At 42.7% G+C, this 19,670-nt stretch overlaps 1 long non-coding RNA gene across 1 annotated transcript; it reads left to right on the top strand.

Moving 5' to 3' along the window:
• Positions 1–2,967: 2,967 nt before the first annotated feature.
• Positions 2,968–16,827, top strand: LOC138918071 (uncharacterized). Its single transcript, XR_011427008.1, has 4 exons — positions 2,968–3,224; positions 11,423–11,571; positions 14,301–14,543; positions 15,459–16,827. It is a non-coding gene; the product is annotated as an uncharacterized lncRNA (long non-coding RNA).
• The last annotated feature ends 2,843 nt before the right edge of the window (positions 16,828–19,670 follow it).

Here is a 19,670-nt window from a genome sequence, read left to right as displayed (position 1 = left end):
TCTTTAGAGATGTTAACCTCTGTGTCCCAAATAAATTCTCAGTCAAAGGAGCATGAAGAGGTACATGGCTGACTTCAAACGAAGGCATCGTCTGTAGGGGACTCCGTTGGCGTCTCTCCCAGATCCCCCTTATTAGGCCAGTGCACCTGTCCTGCAGCTGCTGTGACTGTGGGCTGCTAATGGCTCATGGCTACCGTATTCTCTGGAGAACTGCCCTGATATTAAAGGGAGCCCACGTGAGACATTATACCTTCCCCTCCCAAGTGGGGACACCTTGACTGGCTGACTTGGGAGTATGAAAAGCCAGTCTTCTTGCCTCAAGATGGGCTCACCTCTGTGGTACACATCATGCTTCAGAGCTTCCCATGGGATCAGGCAGAAGCCAGACTCCACGTGAGACCACATCATTGCTTAGCATCTTTTCCTTCTTTATCCTGCTTCCCTCACTCTTTCTCTTCTGAGAGCACATCCCTAACATGCAGCCAAATTCTTGTCTTAATCTCTCTTTCTAGGGAGGCACACCTAGGATCCCCTTCTGATCCACAAGAAACCCACTTGGCACTAAGATAGGGCCTGCTGTGTGGGCACACAAAAAGTCTTGGTGGAAATGGTCCTGTCTTCTCTCCCCATTACCATGAATAGAAGACACTTATTCTCCGGAACATATTGGAAAATACCTCCAAATGAGATTTAATAACCAAAAAGTTCTGGCAGATTGAATTTGAGGATTTCTGACTCATAGTTTGTGTAAAAGTATCAAAACCAAAATGACTCTTTTTAAATAGTTCTAAATCTCCAAAACCAAATGATTCCTTTTCAGGATCTATTTATAAGAAACTTCTTTCTGATCTGAGAAATCAACATCTCCCCAGGCACTCATTGCTATAGCAAACTGAACAATCTTTGGACCCTAAATACACCTGCAACCAGTTATCCATCTTTATCCACAGTGATCACCTCACTCTATTTGGTCAAAGCAGCTTAGTCTCCAAGTATGGAAAATGGGGTGCTGATTGTCAACTCCAAATATATAATGTATCTCATTTCATGAAGCTTATAGAATTAGACCCTTTCATATTTCTTGTCATTCTATAGCCTTCCTGCACTCACCCCTTGGCCTGGAAGAAAAAAGAAGTCACTCATGCGAGTTAAAACTGAGTTGACAATAACAACAGCAATAGTGACCAGCTATTGAGGACTTACTATATGTTAATTACCGTACAAAGAACTTTATAATTACTATCTTCCTTATGTCTCACAACTCTCCTGTGAGGTCTTATCTCCATTCCACAAATGAGTAGACTGGGACATAGAGGGATTATGTAAGGTCTCTAAGATCACATGACTAGTAGAGACCTCAGGGCTTTTCAGTGCTCTGCCTTACTTTCTCATTACAGGACAGATCATGTGAAAGTGTTTATTTGTTTGTCATCAGCAGAGATTTCACCTGGCCCAGCATTACCTAAAGTCAGTAGTCTATGAATCAAATTCTCACTTCTGATGATAGGTCCTCGTTACCTTGGTACATTATCTAAAATTTCCCCTTCTCCAGCTGTGGATAAGAGAGGGAATTACTCCATTTATAATGTGTATCCTTCAATAAACATTAATTTACTTAAAACAAAAACACACAGTAATAATAAAATGATAATTGTTGAAGTTCAGTTATGGGTACATTGGGGTGCATTCTACTGTTCCTTCTACTTTTGTGTGTATTTCAAAATGTCCATAATTTAATACAGCATAGCCACAAAAAAAGATTTAGATTATCTTCTCAACCAATGAATAGTTCCTTTACAATAGAAAAGGTATTAATGTGCTTGCCACATAAACCTAGTTGCCTTACAGCTCTATCTTAATACAACTTGATGCTTAAAAAAAAACACACCAGTCCATGCATCAGCAGAATTCCATTTGGATATGAGGTACAGAAATTGTATTAGACTGGCTTAAACAAGTTAGGTTGATTTTTTCCTTTATAAGAAGTCTGAAGGTAAGCAGGCCAGGCCCATGCAACAGGTCCATGAAATCATCAGTAGCCCAGTATCCTTCCATCTTTCTCTTCACCATCATGAGCATTTGGCTTTCATCCTAACACTCATGCAATGGCTGATGCATCTCCAGGCACCATGTGTGTAGTCCAAGCAGGAGGAAGGAGATGGAAGCCATAGTTTTTCCCTAGTGTTGATTTATTTAGGAAGGCAAGTCCTCTTGAGGGATTTCTGCCTCTATGTCATGGACCAGAACTGTAAAACCTGATCACCATAGGTACAATGGAGGCTGGGACTTTGAGCATCTCATTTTCCAGTGTTATAGCAGAATTTCTAACTATAATTTTATATCAAATATTGCAATAAATGGTGTCTTAGTTTGCCTGGGATAGTCCTGGCTTATACAGGTAGTACCAGCATAATTATTAATAGGGTCCCTTTTCAGCCTCAGGTGTCCCTGTTTTGATGATAAATTAAATGGTTAACCTTTCTATAATAGACAACAGCAAAAGAGGTGTTTTGCAAACCAAGCTTGAGTATCTGTTGTACTCCAGCAAGCAAAATAATTGAAAATCAATGCAAATCTTAATTTACAGTTTCACGAAAACACCAAAGGAGTATATATTTATAACAAGAAGCTAAACTTCTTTCAGATTTTCTTTCCCATTCCTCCTGCTGTCAATATCTTACACATGCATGACTGAAGCCCTAAAGTGCCTCTCCTCTTCCATTCTAAGTCCAGAAAATTCTCTTTCTAACTCAGTCTGTGCAGCCTCCCTTCTCTCCTCTCCCATCCTCTCCCTGCCTCAGATCTGTACTGGGTCAGTCCACTTAGCCTCTCCACCATTTGTTTCTCTTCTCTTTTTGCCTCAGCTCCACGGTAGAGTAAGTAGAACCTGTCACATGTCCCCCCGCCTCCCCCAACGAAGAAGCAGTTGATGCAGTTGCTATTGACAACCATCTTGTAACAGGATGTGAGTCAGTCTGAAACAGAGCAGGGAAGAGCCCAGAGGAACGGTGCTGGAGTCCCAAAGGTCTTACCCTGGAGCCCATCCTACCTGTGGAGTTCCAGAAATGGGAGATAAATCTTGTTCAAGCCCATTCGAATCAGGTTTCTCTTACTTGTAAGCAAAGACATCCTGACAAATACACTGTATTCTGTACAACTGAGGAAGTCACAGGATAGAATCTTCTTTGATGGTAATGGAAGGGAGAAGAAGGATTCACAAATTTGTAAGTTAATATTTTTTATTCCTATTGCCTGTAACAACATATTTTTCTTTTGTTCTCTTTACAAGCATATATAGGAAACTACAATTTAACTGGTTTTTGTTTTATTTTACCATTTGGGAGCAGGGCTCAGTTAAGAAATTTGAGAAAGGGAGTAAATGTGTTTGCTGTCCTTTAAAATGTGTAGACAGCAGCCATTCTATGCTAAACCATTTAAGAATGAAAGCCAGCACCTCACTAAGCTGGTAATGATGGGGGTGAATAGTCTCTCTAATGGGAATAATACAAAATCGTGTATGTACATGATGAGAAAGTATTGTGGGAAAATATGGAGCATGGGAAAGGGAAAAGCAGAGCGGAATGGCTGAGGTGTTGATTTGGCTTCAGAAATGTGAAGCTTTGCTGAGAGGCTGGCTCCCTTGAAGGCCAAACACACTTGTGGGCACTGCATGGCAACTACAGCTCGCAGAAGGTTTGAAGGCCATCCCTCTGATAAAGCAAAATATTGAGGGAGGTGGATTTGGTGCCCAAAATTTGCTAGAGGAGACTAGCAGAAGCATGGGGGATAGGGCCCAAATGACAAACCCTCATGCCCAGCAGGTCTTTCTACTGTGGATAATCCTTCAGAAGCCATGAGGCAGAGACAGAGGGTCAACCTTACAAAAAGCACTGGGGAAAGATTATTGCAAACCATTTTGATTGTAGTAGAAAATACAATCAAAGTCACATTGAGAAGGAATAAATCACAGTGACTATTTGAAAGACCATGTCAATCTGTATCTGGTATTGTGTTTCTTTATATCTTGCTCTGTATTGTAATGATGTTTGATGCTATAAGCAAATATAGTAATGTATGTTTAGATTCTTATGCTAAGCCTTTTTTTTGTATGAAACAAGCGTCACTGATGGAACCTTCTTCCTTATCTGACCTGTACGTCATTTATAAATTCCGATGGATAGCCTAGCTATTAAAGCCATACAGACACAAACCTATGCTTATTTCCCTGGTGGTCTTAGCTGACATGCTGGCACAGGACCTTCCCAGTAAATAAAACCCTATTAAAGGAGTCAGCCATTCTAAAAAGAAAAGGAGGAGAAAGTAAAGAGAGGAAAACTATGCAAGTTAGTTGTGGGAAGTAGGGGGTTGGAAGAGAGTCATGAATGAAGAGAAAAAGGTCAATGGAGAACTGAGGAGGGAACTGTCCCAAAAAGGAGGAGGATCTTTTTATATTAACCTGAAGATGCTGAGAAGATGAATGAAATGCACATAACCTGCTCTGAGTTCCCTGCTCAGGAAAACAGACAGCATATAAAGAAAGCATTCTACTTATTGTGTTTCTCACAGGGCACATGAAAAGGGTACTTGGTCATTTCATTGTTGAACTCTATTATCAAAATGAAAGTAGGTTTAAACCGTTAAATAACTGCCTTCACCCAAACATTTGTATATATGGCAAAGCTATTTAAACCAATGGATATAATTTTCAAAGGGATTATTACGCTAATTATTTCACATTTGTTATATGTGGCAGTGGGATGGTGAATGCAGAAAAGACAACAACTACTTTAATTCTAGGGCACAGACCAATGATTCAGAATGAAATATTTTTCATTTATTGAATGCTGGCAATGTCAGCAAGGACACAAATTTAGATGTCGTTCATGACTAGCTGCCTTATAATCTAAATAGGCAGAAACAACCCTTCCCAGGAAAGAAGGGCAGGTGCCAACCAGCAACAGACAGGAAAGTATTATTTTCTTCCCATAGTGTTATTTACACAAGCCCAACTTGGTGTATACCTGCCAAGAGGACTTGTGAAGTAAGCTGTCTTCAGGCAACCAGCGCTCATCTATCAGTCTGAAATAAGCTATCCAACTAAACTGGAAGAGAATACAACTTTATTTTAATAACTAGAGGGAAGCTTTGGTAAATTTGTAGGCAGTCCCTAGAAATATTGGCCAAATGATGTGCAAGTAGCAGCTGGGGACGATCGAGGCTCCTACTCAAGGTCAATGGGATTCCTGTAACATTGCTTCCTGTGTAATTCTCCTTCCTACTTCCAGCAGTCTCAGAAGAGAAGACTCTAATTCAGAGGCATTGCCAGTGAGGTCAGAGTCACTACTAATTGGATAACATCTTCATTGGGTAGTATCTGTGTGTGATATGTATCTAATATCAGTTCCTCTCTGTATATTTTATCCACAGGAGGTTAGACACAATTCCCCATCTGGCAGGCTCAGAGTTTCTAAATTGACAAATAAGAGTCAAAAGGCCAAGGAAGTAATGGAGATTTAGACTGAGAATTTTAGTTCAATAAATACTGAGTACCTATTATGTGCCACAGTAGTAAAAGAATCAGATAGGGTTCCTGCCCAGAAGAATCTCAGTCTTGAGAAGACACCAACACATGAATCTAAGTTGTGGATGAGAAAAAAAGATAACTAAGATATAGTGAATATTTCAGATGTGTCGACTCTGTTCATTTCAGTTCAGTTGCACAATAATAGCATGAGGCAGACACTAATTTGCCCATGATACAGTTGATAAAACCTGAGGCTTAAGGGGAAAAATCCCTTGTCCAAGTCTACCATGCTGGTAACTAGTGGGACCCCAATCATACCCAGTAGACTTTGAAAAGATTCCTCCAGATGTGAGGAATGGGGAGAGAGAGGGTGAGGGAAGGTAACATCGGAAGAAGGGGGGAATCACACAAGGAATCCTGTGTCTGAATTCCTCTTCTAGTGCCTTGACCTGTTTCCCTACTCTCCTGTCCTGCTGAATCCTGGGAAAGGAAGGAAAGGATGATTATAAAAGACAAAATCTGGAGATGTTTAGAGAGCTAACAGCCACAGGGAGAACATAATGAGGTGACAAGATCCCAGCATTGACATCGAACCTGAAGTGAGTTTGCTCACTCATTGCACAGCAAGCCAGTCTCTGACACCAGGTGTAGTGGAAGAAAGTAGGACTTTATTATTTCATAGCACTGAGCAAGGAAAAAGGGCAGCTAATGCTGAAATCCTAAACTCCCCAAAAAGCTAAAAGGAGGGGGGCTTATTTGGGGTTTTAGGTAGAGGAGGAGGAATATATGGCCTTGCTGGTTGGCGCTTTCCCACCAGCCTGTAGCTTATTGGCAGGGAGGAGGAGGAGGAGATAACGAATCCAGGTGGTTGTTCTTAGCTGTTTGGCTCCATGATGGATAGTGGATTCTGGAGCCAGGAAGCCAGGGAGTAAGCAGAGAATGAGTGTTTTGGTTTTAACCCCATATATCCTGGGTTTAATGTAGGGAAACTGATATCAGGGCCTGTATCAGCATGAAAAGGAGCAAAAGAAATGTCTGAAGGTATATTAAGGTGAGACAGTATCTTCCAAACATTTTCACTATGACTCACAGTAACAAACATAAAGTGTATAACAACTCAGTACCCATGTATGTATACATAATTGAAACCAAAGATTCATGAAAGAATAGTTGCTGTATCATTCAGAGTTCTTCAGAGAAGCACAACTGATGGTCTGTGTGTGTGTCTGTGTGTGAGTGTGAGTGTGTGTGGATAAAATCTGCAGGGTAGGCCAGAAGGCTGGAGACCCAGGGAAGAGTTGGTGTTTCAATTCAAATCCAAAGACTGTCTGCTGGCACAATTCCCTTTTCTTCAGACAAGGTCAGTCTTTTACTTAAGGCCTTCAACTGATTGGATGAGGCCTATCCACATTATGGAGGGTAACCTGCTTTACTCATAATCTACTGATTTAGGTATTAATCGCCGTTAAAAAACACCTTCACAGCAACGTCCAGACATTTTTGACTAGATATCTGGGCACTGTGGTTTACCCAAGCTGACAGAAAAAATTGACCATCACAGTTCCCTAAGTATGTGTTATATACTCTGATATTTTCCTTTCAATTCCATTCCACTCTTTTTTAATTCTTTTTAACTCTAGTTGTAAACTACTGGCTTGATTCAATGACTTGCTCAGGGAATGCAACCTGAAAATCTGAAAATGGCTTAGGAGCTCGTCTCAGAGAGCCTCACAGACTTTTCTGTGGGACAGGAGCAGCAAAAATATTCTTTTGCACTCAAGAAGCAAAGAGGAGTGGAGTTTCTAGAAGTCCAAAGTGGAGTGGTAACATATGTGCCTTGAGCCTGAGAGTGGCATGGATATAATTCTAAAAGTTAATAGACTTAGAAAGGTCTTAGTTTCAGGAAGAAGGAAAAACAAAAGTGACTTCTGTGGAGTGATAACTGCAGACTAGACAGGAACAAGGAACCTCACAGACCTGGCAGAGGTAGATGATGACATCAAGGACAGTGCAACCAGACGTTCCCTCAACAGCAGACCACAATGTAACACCTCCCAACTCAGGCCATTCCATAGAAAGAAGAACAGCATAGCTGAAATGGCTGAGTTTTATTCCTGTCACTGAATCAGATGAGAACTTGATGTAGAAGTTGTTCAGTTGTATATCGCTGCATAAAAAGCCATGCCAAACTAATGGCTTAAAGCAACACCAATTATTTCACTTCTACCCCACACATTCCTGGAGATTGGCTGGGCTCACCAACCTGGTTTTCATTTGGGTCTCTCACGCAGTTGCAGGTAGATAATGGCTAGGGCCAGGGTCATCTGAAGGCTGGTTTACTCACCTGCCTGGTGCCTGGACTGGAGGACTCCAGCACCTGGGGGTTGGAACACTGGGGCTCCTCAGGCGTCTCTGTCTCCATGTGGTCTCTCCAGCACAGAAGCTTCATGGTAGCTGGAGCGGGAGAGCCAGGCGGAAGCTATTCTGCCTTTAGGACTTGGGCTCAGAAGTCAAATGGTCTCACTTCTGCCATACTCTAATCATTGAAGTAATCACAAAAGCCTGCCCAGTGTCACAGAGAGGAGACAGAGACTCTATCTCTTGATGGAGGAAGAGTAAGTCCTGGTACTGATTATGGAACCAGAGACACTGTTGCAGCCATTGTTAGCAAATAAAGTTCACGTAGAGGGAAAATAAATTGATTTCCTGCAAATCTAAGTTGTACTGAAATTTGTATCTATCATGTAAAATGTCCTCGTTTTACAGTTGAGGAAATTAAGGTACAAACAGGGTGAGTGACTTTGCTCTCTTTCTAGTCTCTTCCCCACCAGTTTTCCCACTGATGCTCACATGCTCATTTCTTGAGCAGAGTTGAGTGGCAAGGACACATGGAGTCCTTGCTCTTACATGCCTAGTGGAAGTGGTAGAGGAAGTCTCTGTCCACGAGGGCCACAGTGCATTTGGACATAGAACGGACAAAAACAGGACAAACTTTCCCAGAAGTGAAGAGGGCAAGGACTTCCTCCAGCCATGGTGTTCTAAACATGGCAGGGAACCCACCCATCAGAACACACAGCACCATAAACAAATGCTACATGGTACCAGTGTGTTCTGATTGGATATTACCTTTGCCTCCTCTCTCAAGTGAAGAAGACATTTTGCTCTGTTTAACTCAAGACCACAGCTCAAGCATTCATAGCTCTGGGCTAGGAACCTCCAGTTTAAAATCCATTTGTTCTAGGGGAAAATAAAACGTGATTTTTTATTTGCTGGCAGAAAAGAATGTTGAAGTTACTCCTTAAGTACTTTTTGGAAGTTAAATCACCTCTGCCGAAGAAAAATGATGAGTCAATAGAAAATAAATCATGATCAGATGGATTAAACTTTTCTCAATAAAACAGGTTTTTAAATTAAGGGCAAAGTGTTTAGAAGAATAGGTTTCCAGTCGATTTTATATTAACAATCATCACTTTTCTGTACTTAAGGCTTAGCCAGCCTGTTGTAATGGAAATACAGGATGTGGTCCCAAATGCAACAGTATAATTTCCCCGCAAGATTAACCAAGAGGGCAGTAAAAACCCTAGTTAAAATATAGCACTTTGGTATTCTATTAAGTACCAGAAGAAAAACAGTATACAGACAGAAATTTACATTGACATCTTACATTTCTAAACCTTTGGTTCCAGTGGGGAAATTCCATTTGATTGCCTCTCCCTCTGGATGGGCATTTAATGGAACAATATGGACTTCAGAGAATCCCAGCATATTGAGCTGGAAAAGGTCTTGGAGAAGATTGTGTCCAAATGGTTCATTTTATAGCTGATGATGCTGAGGCTCTGAGAGAAGTAACTCGCTAAGTCACACAGCAGATGGAGTGAGGACTAAAACCTAGGACCCCTGACTCCAATGCCGATGTGTTGTCCACATTACCACCCATTTAAACCTCATAGAAACATTTTGGCAAAAGCATGAACCATAGTTAGAAACCAGAAAACCCAGAGAAAGATTTCCAGAGACATCTGCTCTTTGCCTCTCCAGGATCCATCTCCCTCTTTTGGCAACAACCTCTATTTCTGTTTGAAGATCCCTGGCTCCCCCATTTCAATCTATAATGTTAGACAGGATTAACCACTAGCCTAAGAGGAGCAGCACGTGACCCAGGTTAAGCCAATCACCACAGTGCAACCAGTTCCACTCTGATTGGTTCAAGTATGGGCACATCACCCAATCAGAACCAGTGGAATGCAATCAGATTCTGTTTTGTTTTAACTTGAGAAAGTGTTTCATTCTCTTCCTCTTTCAACTTGAAGGGGAGAAAATATCAGGCTTGAAGCCACTGCATCCATCTTCCTAAAATTGGGGTATTGAGAATAAAGATAGTACCATCATACAGTAGAGCCAAGAGATGAGAAAAATCGTATACAAGAGACATTGTTTGTACCTTGAATCCAGTCATACCTGAAACCATCAATGCCATGTGCCTTTTAGTTACACGAGCCAGTAAAGTCCACTTCGTCCCTCAAGCAGATAGTTTATTTGGAAGGTGATCTCGGGAAACACTAGCAGAAAAGTGGACAGAGAGGCGGGAGAGGAAGAAAACCAATAAAGAGTGTGCTATCAAGCAAGTTAACACTGTGGGCAACTGCAGCTTTGTCCGGCGGAAACTCTGGTAAACAGCATAGGGATCACCTCTCCCCCAGAGAATTATCTCACCTCAGGGTCAAGGGAGCTGGGGTATTTATATACCAACCCTCATAAGTCATTTTTGAGGGATATGAATTAGTTTCTAGACTCTTCTGGCCTGCTACACATGTGAGCAGAACGGGTTTAGGTGGCAAGAGAAACCCTCAGGAAAGAGATGCAGGTGGTGGTCCTGGCAGTTGGAAGCTGGACTTGCATGCCCTGAAATGGAAGGGGCCACGGGATGCAGGTGGGGCCCTGTGGACGCCTGCTGTACCTCCAAGTGCAATACTTCATTCTCCTTCTTGCCTAGCAGCTGAATGAAGAGAATTCCAAGGCCACCGAAGAGGGCAGACCCACAGGACTGAACGAGCCTGGATCCTGATATGACCCCTTGGAAGGCTGTTCGCTGGCCAGGGACCCCTAATTGGACTTTGCATTGGCAAGAAATAAACAATTGAGCTAAACTGCCAAAATTTGGGGATTGCTTGTTATAAGCAGTTACCCTACCCTGACTAATACAGGGAGAAAGCAGATGTTTCTACAGCCAACCTATTCAAGGCTTAAACCCTGGGATCAGTGGGTGATGGATGATGCAGCCAGATCATTTGCTTGTTCATAAAAATCAGTGAGACACCAGGTGAAAAGCCCTAGAAGCCACAAAGTCATGACAGGCAGGCAGATCTGAGAAAGAGCCTCTAGTTTCTACGTAAGAAAAGCCCTGGTTCAGAAATGCAGAGGGCTCTAGAACTTTGGCTTTCAGCTGCATGGTTTCAGCTTTCTCTCCAAGAGGAGAACAGACAGGATTAAATCTTCCAGGCACACTGCCCCTTAAGCGCCACGGACCCATCTAAGATTGCAGAATAACACTCACCATGGGGCAGAGACCAGCACTGAATTTGTACCTGAGCTTTGAGCACAGTGACAAGGAAATGACATGTTCTTATCTGTGGCTCCTGCTCAAAAGGGAAGTCAGCTTTGTGGTTAATGCCCCACTGGGGCCAATAAAGACAGGGGTGTCAAGAACTCCAAGGAGGGAAGAATCAAATAAACCAACTCTGGTTAAGGGTTTATCTTCCACCATGACAAGCCACCAGCCTTTGAATAGAGGGTCTTAACATTTGTTAACTGTGCAGCTCTAGCCAAACACCACAGAGTACTGTAATCCCATTTAGTCTCCCCACAGCCATGAGGAGTATTGTCACTCATATGTTTCAGATGAGGAAATTGAGGTTCGGCGGGCAGAGGTTCTCTGCGCGAAGTCAAGAGCCAGGGAGTGACTGAACTGCCAGACACCAGACACGGCGCGTATCCCGCCACATCGTGCTTCCTCCTTCTCTGAGCCCTCCTCTGCATGGTGCACAAATGTGAGAAACTGAATGCCTTGGGAACTCGTGGGGTCGGCAAACTTAAAGTAAAATCACATATTTATCTTAATTTTCTAAGTATTCATCTAAACATTTTCTTTAAATAGTTAATCAAATTAATTTAAGTAAACAGTTATCTAATATTTTCTTCCAGTAACTTGTGTGCTATACACAGAGTAGGTGTCTAAAGCATTCTGTGGAAGGAATAAATGAATGTACTACATGTACTGTGATATCCTTTTTGTGTATTGATAAAGTTTTTTTCCCGTTCTCGTTACAGTTGGTAAGACTCCACTTTCTTCATATCTTTGCTTTTTCATCTCTAGTGTGTCATTCCATTCCCCTCCCCCTCTTCTCCCCAACCATAATGGCAGCAACAAAACACTACATCTCAGAAATCTTTCCCAGCAGCTGCAGTCTCCGGGTACCTGGCTCCCCTCCTTCATCTTACACCACCCCTTCCCCCGTGGCAGCCTTCTCCCGGAGGGAGACCACCCTGCTCATCATCCCTGATAAAAACGACCAACATTTTGTAAAAACTTAACGATTCACAAAGCAATCTCCCCAAGGTTAACTCATTTGATTTTCATGGTAACCCAGAGAGGAAGGCAAGACAGGTTTTGTTAACTCCTGTTTCAAATGAGGAAACTGAGATTCAGAGGGGCTAAGTGATTTGCTCAGGATCATGTGACCAGCAGAGACAGGAACAAACACTCAAACCACAGCATTTGCTCTCCAAACCCAATGCTCCCTATGTCAGATGATGCTGCATCTCCCCTTCTGTTGACTTCTGAGGCAGCTTGCCAAGAGACCGCAGCCCACCTACCTCCAGGTACCAGCTCTGCTGCCTTCAGCTACCAACATCCATGGCGGTGAGTTGGGCTCACAAGGGAGAGTTGCCTCAACATCCCTCTTCCAGCCAACAAGATTGTCATGGAGACAGGTGAAGAAATGAGTGGAGCTGATGCCCAGAGCGCAGCCTGTGGGAACAGAGGCTGTGCATGCAAGCACTGCAGGCCCTTCTCCAGCTGCTCACAATTCCTCCCAGAGTTCAGAGAAAAGCTCTGGGCCCTTAAACACTTCAGAATCAGGCATGTGAATGTTTGAACCCAGCTCTGCAGTAAATTTTAACTTCTCTGGACCTCCAAAATGAGGAAGAGAATGTTAACATCACAGCATATTTTCAGCATCAGCTGAGGTGGGTAAATAAAGTGCTTAGGATAAGACTTTAATAGTGGAAGTTATCACTGATATTTATAATTTATATAACTATATATGGTCATAATGATAACATACATGTAATACATAATAATAAATATAAGACAATTGTGTACTACAAACAGGACATGGATAGGACAAAGAAACCAAAAAGCTGCCTAAGGAAGCTTTGCCTTAGTTAATATAGATATAGATATATATATAGATAGATAGACAGATAGATATAATAGTAGTTAAATAGTTAACTATTTTATGTATCACCATAAAAGCATCTAGTATCGGTGCTGTTTCATCCTGCCTGAAATTTTTCATAGATAATGAGATGGGAGGCGTCTTCCTCTGGCATCATTCTTCATGTCGGATGGGATCTGAGTGCAATGCTCATGTGCCACAGTGCACTGGCTGGTGCCCTTCAGTCTAACTGTGGCTGAAAAACGGTGTTTAGGGACATCTTGGATTTGTTCTCTAATGAAACAGGACCAGCAAGTCACCATTCAGAGATAAGAATAAGAGTCTCACTAGTGGGGCTTCCAACGGTAAAGAGCTGAGTGATCCTGGGGAAAGACAAGTCTGGGGTTCCCAAGTAGAGGAGCATCCAGACCTGCATCGCTCCTGGGAAGCCTCAATTCTGCTGAGATCTTAACCCTTCAAAGGGTGCTGACGGTTTTCATTTGGAAGCCAAAGTTCTTGAAGTCAAGATGTTTCAGCAGGAAGAACCAGAGGACTTAGAAGGACTATGCGAGAAAAAGTAATTTTATGTCTTCATCCCGTTTACTACACAAATTTTAGAGATTTGATTTTTATAGTTAAGAAAAAAAACAAACCCTACTGGAAAATTAGAAAATTTGTTACTTTGAGGAACAAAATTATCCTTGCAGGAGTGTTCATTATCTTAACTAAAATAATAGACATAATTTCTATTTATAGAAATAAGATTCTCTGGTCTTGAAGGAAAAACAGATAATTCATTGATTCATTCTGTATTTGAGTGCCTTCTCTTTCAGACGCTGTGCTACATTTTGAGAATAGAGTGAGATCTAATTCATATCCTCAACAAGCTTATGGTCTAGTGAAGGAGCTGGATGTACATTAAGTTTTGATAAGTGCTAGACGAAACTGTGACAGATTTTATTTTCCAAAGTTGGTTGTAACAACATGTCCCATCTCACATGCTCTTCTAGAACCTTACACTCCCCCATCAAGGAGTAGAACCTGACTCTCCTGCCCTTAAATCTGGGCAGGCTGGTGACTCACTTCTAGATAAGACAATGCAACACAAGTGAAACTGTGTGACCTCAGGCTAAGTCCTAAAAGGCAATGTGACCTCTGCTTTGTCCTCTGGAATACTCACTCTTGAAAACTTCTGCTGCCCTGTAAGCAGTCTGACTGCCATGAGGATGTCATGCTGTGAGGAAGCCCGAACTAGCTAGTGCAGAGGGACCGCATTAAAAGAGAGAGATGCTTAGCTGGCTGACAGATGCTCGAACACTCCTCTTCCCCTGCTGTTTCAGCTGCAGCCACCATTTAACTGCAACTCCATGAGGACTCTAAGCTAGAAGGACCCATCTGGAGCCTTCCTGAATTCCCGACCCACAGAAGCCATGAGAGATGAGGTGGTTGCTGTTGCTCAGTGGCACTGAGTTTCGTGGTGATTGTCATCCTGCAGTGGGACCTGGAACAGAGACCCTTGAGGCAGAACCGTTTGCTTTGTTCACCGGCCTTTACTCTGTGGTGATCACAGTGCCTGGCACATGGTTAGTATTCTAGAAATATTTGTTGAATTTAGTTTTATTTTGAATCTTGTTGAATTTTGTTAGTGTTAGGTACATTGGTAGCATAAAGGAAGAATGATTAATGAAACTGATGAAATAGGAAACATTTCCCAGAGGAGGTGACAAGTCAAGATCTCAAGAAGAGAATCAGTATTTTTCAAACAGGGAATGCGATGGGAATGCCAGGCAGAAAGGAAAACAAATTCAAAGGCTCTAAGTCACGGAACAGCTGGGTTTGGGGAAGCATGGATAACTGAAAAGGGCTGAAATAGGCACATGGAGGTAAATGATTGGGAATGTGGCTGGAGAGGCAGGTGAGGCCAGACCAGGAGAGGCCTTGTGTGCTAAGCAGGTCTCGGTCCCGGGACAGGGAGCTGTTACACTCTCCCCCATTCCCAAATGGAAGGCCTTCTCAAGCCAGCAGGGCCCCGTCTCCACATCTTCTATGGTTTCCATGCTGGTGTTGGGCATGTGGGTCTCTTCTCTTAACCTCCTGTCCCTGAGTGGGTGAGAATTCTGTGAAGTCACTCAGCGCTACACACATTTGAAGACCTTAGCTGCTCCTCCTCGAGCTAGGTGCAGGGTTTTTTTAGAGATGGGAAACAAATCCTTTCAGTTCTTGAATCTCTAAGCCTCTCTTGGGTACTAGAGAAACTTCCCACTTGCAGAGACCCAGATGGGGGAAGAGGACTCGGGCATAGCTTGGTCTAAGCTCTATGCTTTCCCCACAGTTTTCCATATCTTTTTTTCTCTAAGTCCAGAAAATGCTTATTTAGTTTGGCAGAGGATAGCTTGGATCTCCAGCTGGTCTTTCAGATGTGTTGTTTGCGCATCTGGGCCATAGGCTTTTGAAATCGAAAGCCATGAATTAAGTCCTTTGTTATCTGTGTTCTGCAGTGACATCCCCGAGACGGTGTGTCGGTCAGAACAGGGCACATAATGCTCTAGGAACAACTATCCCAGCGCTTGGTGACTTAACACAAGAAACGTCTATTTCTCTCTCTCTCATGCTACACATCCAACATGGAGGGCACCCTGTCATCTGGTCACTCAGGACCCAGGGCAGACATAGCTCCATCTCAACATGTGCTCCCACAATCATGCTGTCAGGATGCAGAGACGGTGTTAGACTGTGCTGTAGATTTTAAAGCTTCTGCCCGGAAAAGACATATTACAAGCGGGGCTGAAGAGCAAAGCCTGCTGCAGAGGCTACAGGAAAATATGGAGGGAGAAAAGCCTGAGCTGTCGTCTTAGCCTGCTTGGACTACCATAACAAAAGACCACAGACTGGGTGGCTTAAACCACAGAGTTATTTTCTCCTGGTTCTGGAGGCAAGAAGTCTGAGATCAGGGTACCAGCACAGTTGGCTTCTGATGAGGACTCTCCCTGGCATGTAGATGGCCGGCTTCTCACTGTGTCCTCACATGACCTCTTCTTTGTGCCATTCAGGAAGGAGAGAGATGAAGAGAGCTCTCTAGTGTCCCTTCTTGTAAGGACACTAATCCTATGGGATCAGGGCCCCACCCTTATAACCTCACGTGACCTTAACTACTCCCTTACTCCAATTACAGCCACTCTGGAGGTTAGGGCTTCTATGTATGAATTTGGGGGGCACACATACATTCAGTCAACAAGAACTACCATATTTGAGAGTGTGAATAGAAAGCCCGAGTTATGACTCTCCCTGTAAGGAAGGATTCAGCTGTAATTAAAAGGGAGCTATGAAATAACAACCTTCGATATGAAAAACTTCATATTTTTCAGGTAATGTGTAAGTAAATCTCTTTTCTGTGCAAATTTTTAAAATAGAATTTACCATCTAGTAAATTATTTTTTTAAAAAGCTCACACTTAGCTGATGAATCAACAAAATCTAAATGAAGAGAAAACAGTTCTGGGTCCTCTCTGTTCCGCACAGAAGTTATAGTGGTATTTTCATTCAATACAAAGGTATAAGGATCACATTCTTTTATTGCAAGAATCTATGTTCCTCATCTGAAATGCAAATCCCTACTTTTGAATAATCATAGTTCAGATTAAAGCATAACATCATTAAATAGAGTAGGAGATTATGATAGTTCATAAACTGATATAACAGAACTGAAAATGAATTTTCTGTATGGTTCTTTATTCTTGTCTTTGGGTCATTGTTCTTGCAAACTATGGTTTTTGAGATAGCTATGACAATTTGCGAGCTCTTTTTTTTTTTGCAGAAGTTTACAACAAGCCTAAATCAAATAAAAGTGCTTCTGACTGTTTCTAAACCTAACATGATGTGGGGTGTAGTTTGTATTTCGACAAATCCTGGTAAATATATCCAACTAATAAAAGAGAAGCAGTGACAGGAGAGAGAGAAAGAGAGATCTTGTCTACAGCAGTCCAGACTTTGATGTTACATTTCATTTGTCTCAAGCATTTCAGTTTGAACCTAGGCCGTGTCACAGCTAGTGTTCAGCAATGGCAGGGTCTGGGCCAAGAAACTAGCAGATCTACCCCAAGAAAAGCCAATTTAAGTGAAATGATTTGCATGAAAGCTTTTATCTCACCTGAAAGGAGCAAGAGCAAGTTCAGTCTTCAGCAACTGGATGAAGAGATGGGAAAATAGAGAGCGGTTCTTTCCCAGTCTGGCCTCATAGACCATGGAGACAATGACAGTGAGCCATTTCTTCCTCTCCCTGAATTTCTGTTGACCCGTAATATAAGCTCTTCTCCTCTGCCAGAAGTATTTTTCTTTTGGCTCCTCCCCACAAGATAACAAGTAATGTATCTGGTTGGTGAGATAGGAAAATACCATTGCAGCCACATGAGCTCTCTTAGGTCTCTCTCTGTGTCCTCACCTGCGCTTCTCTCCACGTAGTAAGCCCTTAGGTGGGACCCACACCTGCAGGGAAAGGTCTGAAGGTGTCCAGGGATTCTGCCTATGATTTGATATGTCAATTCAATTCAGAGGAGAAAATACAGAAAACCCATTTGGCCCGTTGTCTGTATCTCACGCTCTGGAATCTAGCTCTAAAGCAACAACACTGATATTCTTGACTTTTGTGTGAAAATATTAATAGCCAGCCCTTATATAATGCTTACAATGTGCCAAACCCTGTTCCAAATGGCTTTCCTACATTAATTCATGCAATCCTCCTATAACCCTATGAGGTATGTTGTAGGTCTCACAAAGACAGCCACGTCCTAATCCTCAAAACCTGTGAATATGTTCAGTTACCTGACAAAAGGAGAATTAAGGAATTAAGACTGAGAATCAGCTGACCTTAAAATAAGATTATCCTGGGTTATCCAGGTGGGTCCAGTGTATTCACAAGGGTCCTTAAAAAGGGAAGAGTGAGACAAAAGTGTCAGTTGCAGAGTGCATCAACACGAGAAAGGCTTGATCTGCTGTGGCTGGCTTTGAAAATGGAAGAAGGGACTCATGAGCCATGGCATACAGGTGGCTTCTAGAAGCTGGAAAAGGCAAGAAAACAGATTCTCCCCTAGAGCTGCCAGAAGGAACACAGCCCTGTCAACACCCTGATTTTAGCCCAGGGAGGCCCATTTCAGACCTTCAATCTCCAGAACGATATGATAATCAATTTGTATTGTTTTTAACCACTAAGTTTGTGGCAATTCATTACAGCAGCAATGGGAAACTAATCCAAGGAGGGCACTGCTTTTATCCCACTAACCCACTGATGAAACTGAGACAGGGAAATGTTAAGTCACCTGTCCAAGGTCACACCCAGGCCGACTCCTTCCAGAGTCTGTCTTCTTGATCACTGTGCTAACTGCCTCTCTAGTGTTTTCCTCAATTGGATTAGAAATGGGTGGGAAGAGGGACACAATTAATTATTACCTTTATGAATCTCAACAGGGGAGAGAAGATAGTATCATTCTGTAAATATTTACAACTCTGGGCACTTGGCAGGCATTCTCTCATTTGATACTATCAATAGCCCCGTATAGTAGACATAATTATTCCCATTTAGCAGATGAGAAAATTGAGTTCTGCTGAGGTAAACCACCTTGCCCAGTGTCATGGGATTAGTAAGCGGTGACAGTAAGAGTTATACATTGCAGTCTCATAGGCAAGCCATGCCTGTAGATATATTGCTAAACTTGAGAATCTACTTTTACAAGCCTACCAAGACACACAGACATGTGGAGCACTGCTTCGGGGCCCTGATGACAAAATATCATGTAGGTCAAAGACGGGGGCGTTTTCAGCTCTTCTTCATGGACATAGCCCCATCCCAAGGCTTGTGTACTGATGATGCCTGTTCCTTTCCACCGGGAGGCCATGGATATCCGGAAGACATAAGAGAGCAGCTGCTCTGACCTGGTTTGTGATTATACCAGTCATCCCTAGAGGTTTTCAGACGTATCCAGGGCATAGAGTTGAGCCTTTGGGAAAAAGTGGGTATAAGAATGAAAAAAATATGAGATGGCATCTGTACTGTGACTCTGTCTGTATCCATAGATGGTGGGGTCAGGAAAAGACAGACACTTCACTCACTGAGCTGTTGCTATGTGGCTCACAATCACAAAATCTCACTAACACACAGCAGTGAGCACTCATTTCTCACTCACATGCCTGGAGATGGGCCATGCCCATAGGCCATGGTCAGGTCCAAGTCTGCCCCATGTCTCTCTCTTTGCTCTGGGACCAGCAGGCTACCCAGGACGTGTCTTTTTCATGGTAATAGTAGATTTGCAATAAGGACAAGGGAAATATATGATGCCTCTTAAGGACTAGGCTTGAAACTTGCATCTTGCAACTTCCACCCTCTTTGGCCACATCAAGTCATGTGGCCAAGCCCAATGCCACTGGGACAGGGACATATATTCTTCCAATGGAGGTGGCAGGAGAGGTAGGGAATATTTGCTGACCAATAATCGAATCTGTCACAATCATCGCAAACCAAAGCCCACAAGGAGAAACGGATACCCTTAAAATGAAATCTGCAAGCAGCCTTACATTACAAACACAAAGTTTCTTGCTTCTCTCCTACACAAACTGGTGATCTGTGCTGTCAGAGCAGTGCAAAATGGCATTCCTCGTCCTCAACTCCCAACACGTGTGGATGTCTGCTGAGCCTCTTGGACATCTGTGCCCCAATGACAT

This window comes from Equus caballus, chromosome 16, assembly GCF_041296265.1.
Source record: "Equus caballus isolate H_3958 breed thoroughbred chromosome 16, TB-T2T, whole genome shotgun sequence".
In the NCBI taxonomy this organism is placed as follows: domain Eukaryota; kingdom Metazoa; phylum Chordata; class Mammalia; order Perissodactyla; family Equidae; genus Equus; species Equus caballus.
The sequence above is the reverse complement of the archived record's forward strand: the minus strand, read 5'-3'. Positions and strand labels throughout refer to the sequence as shown.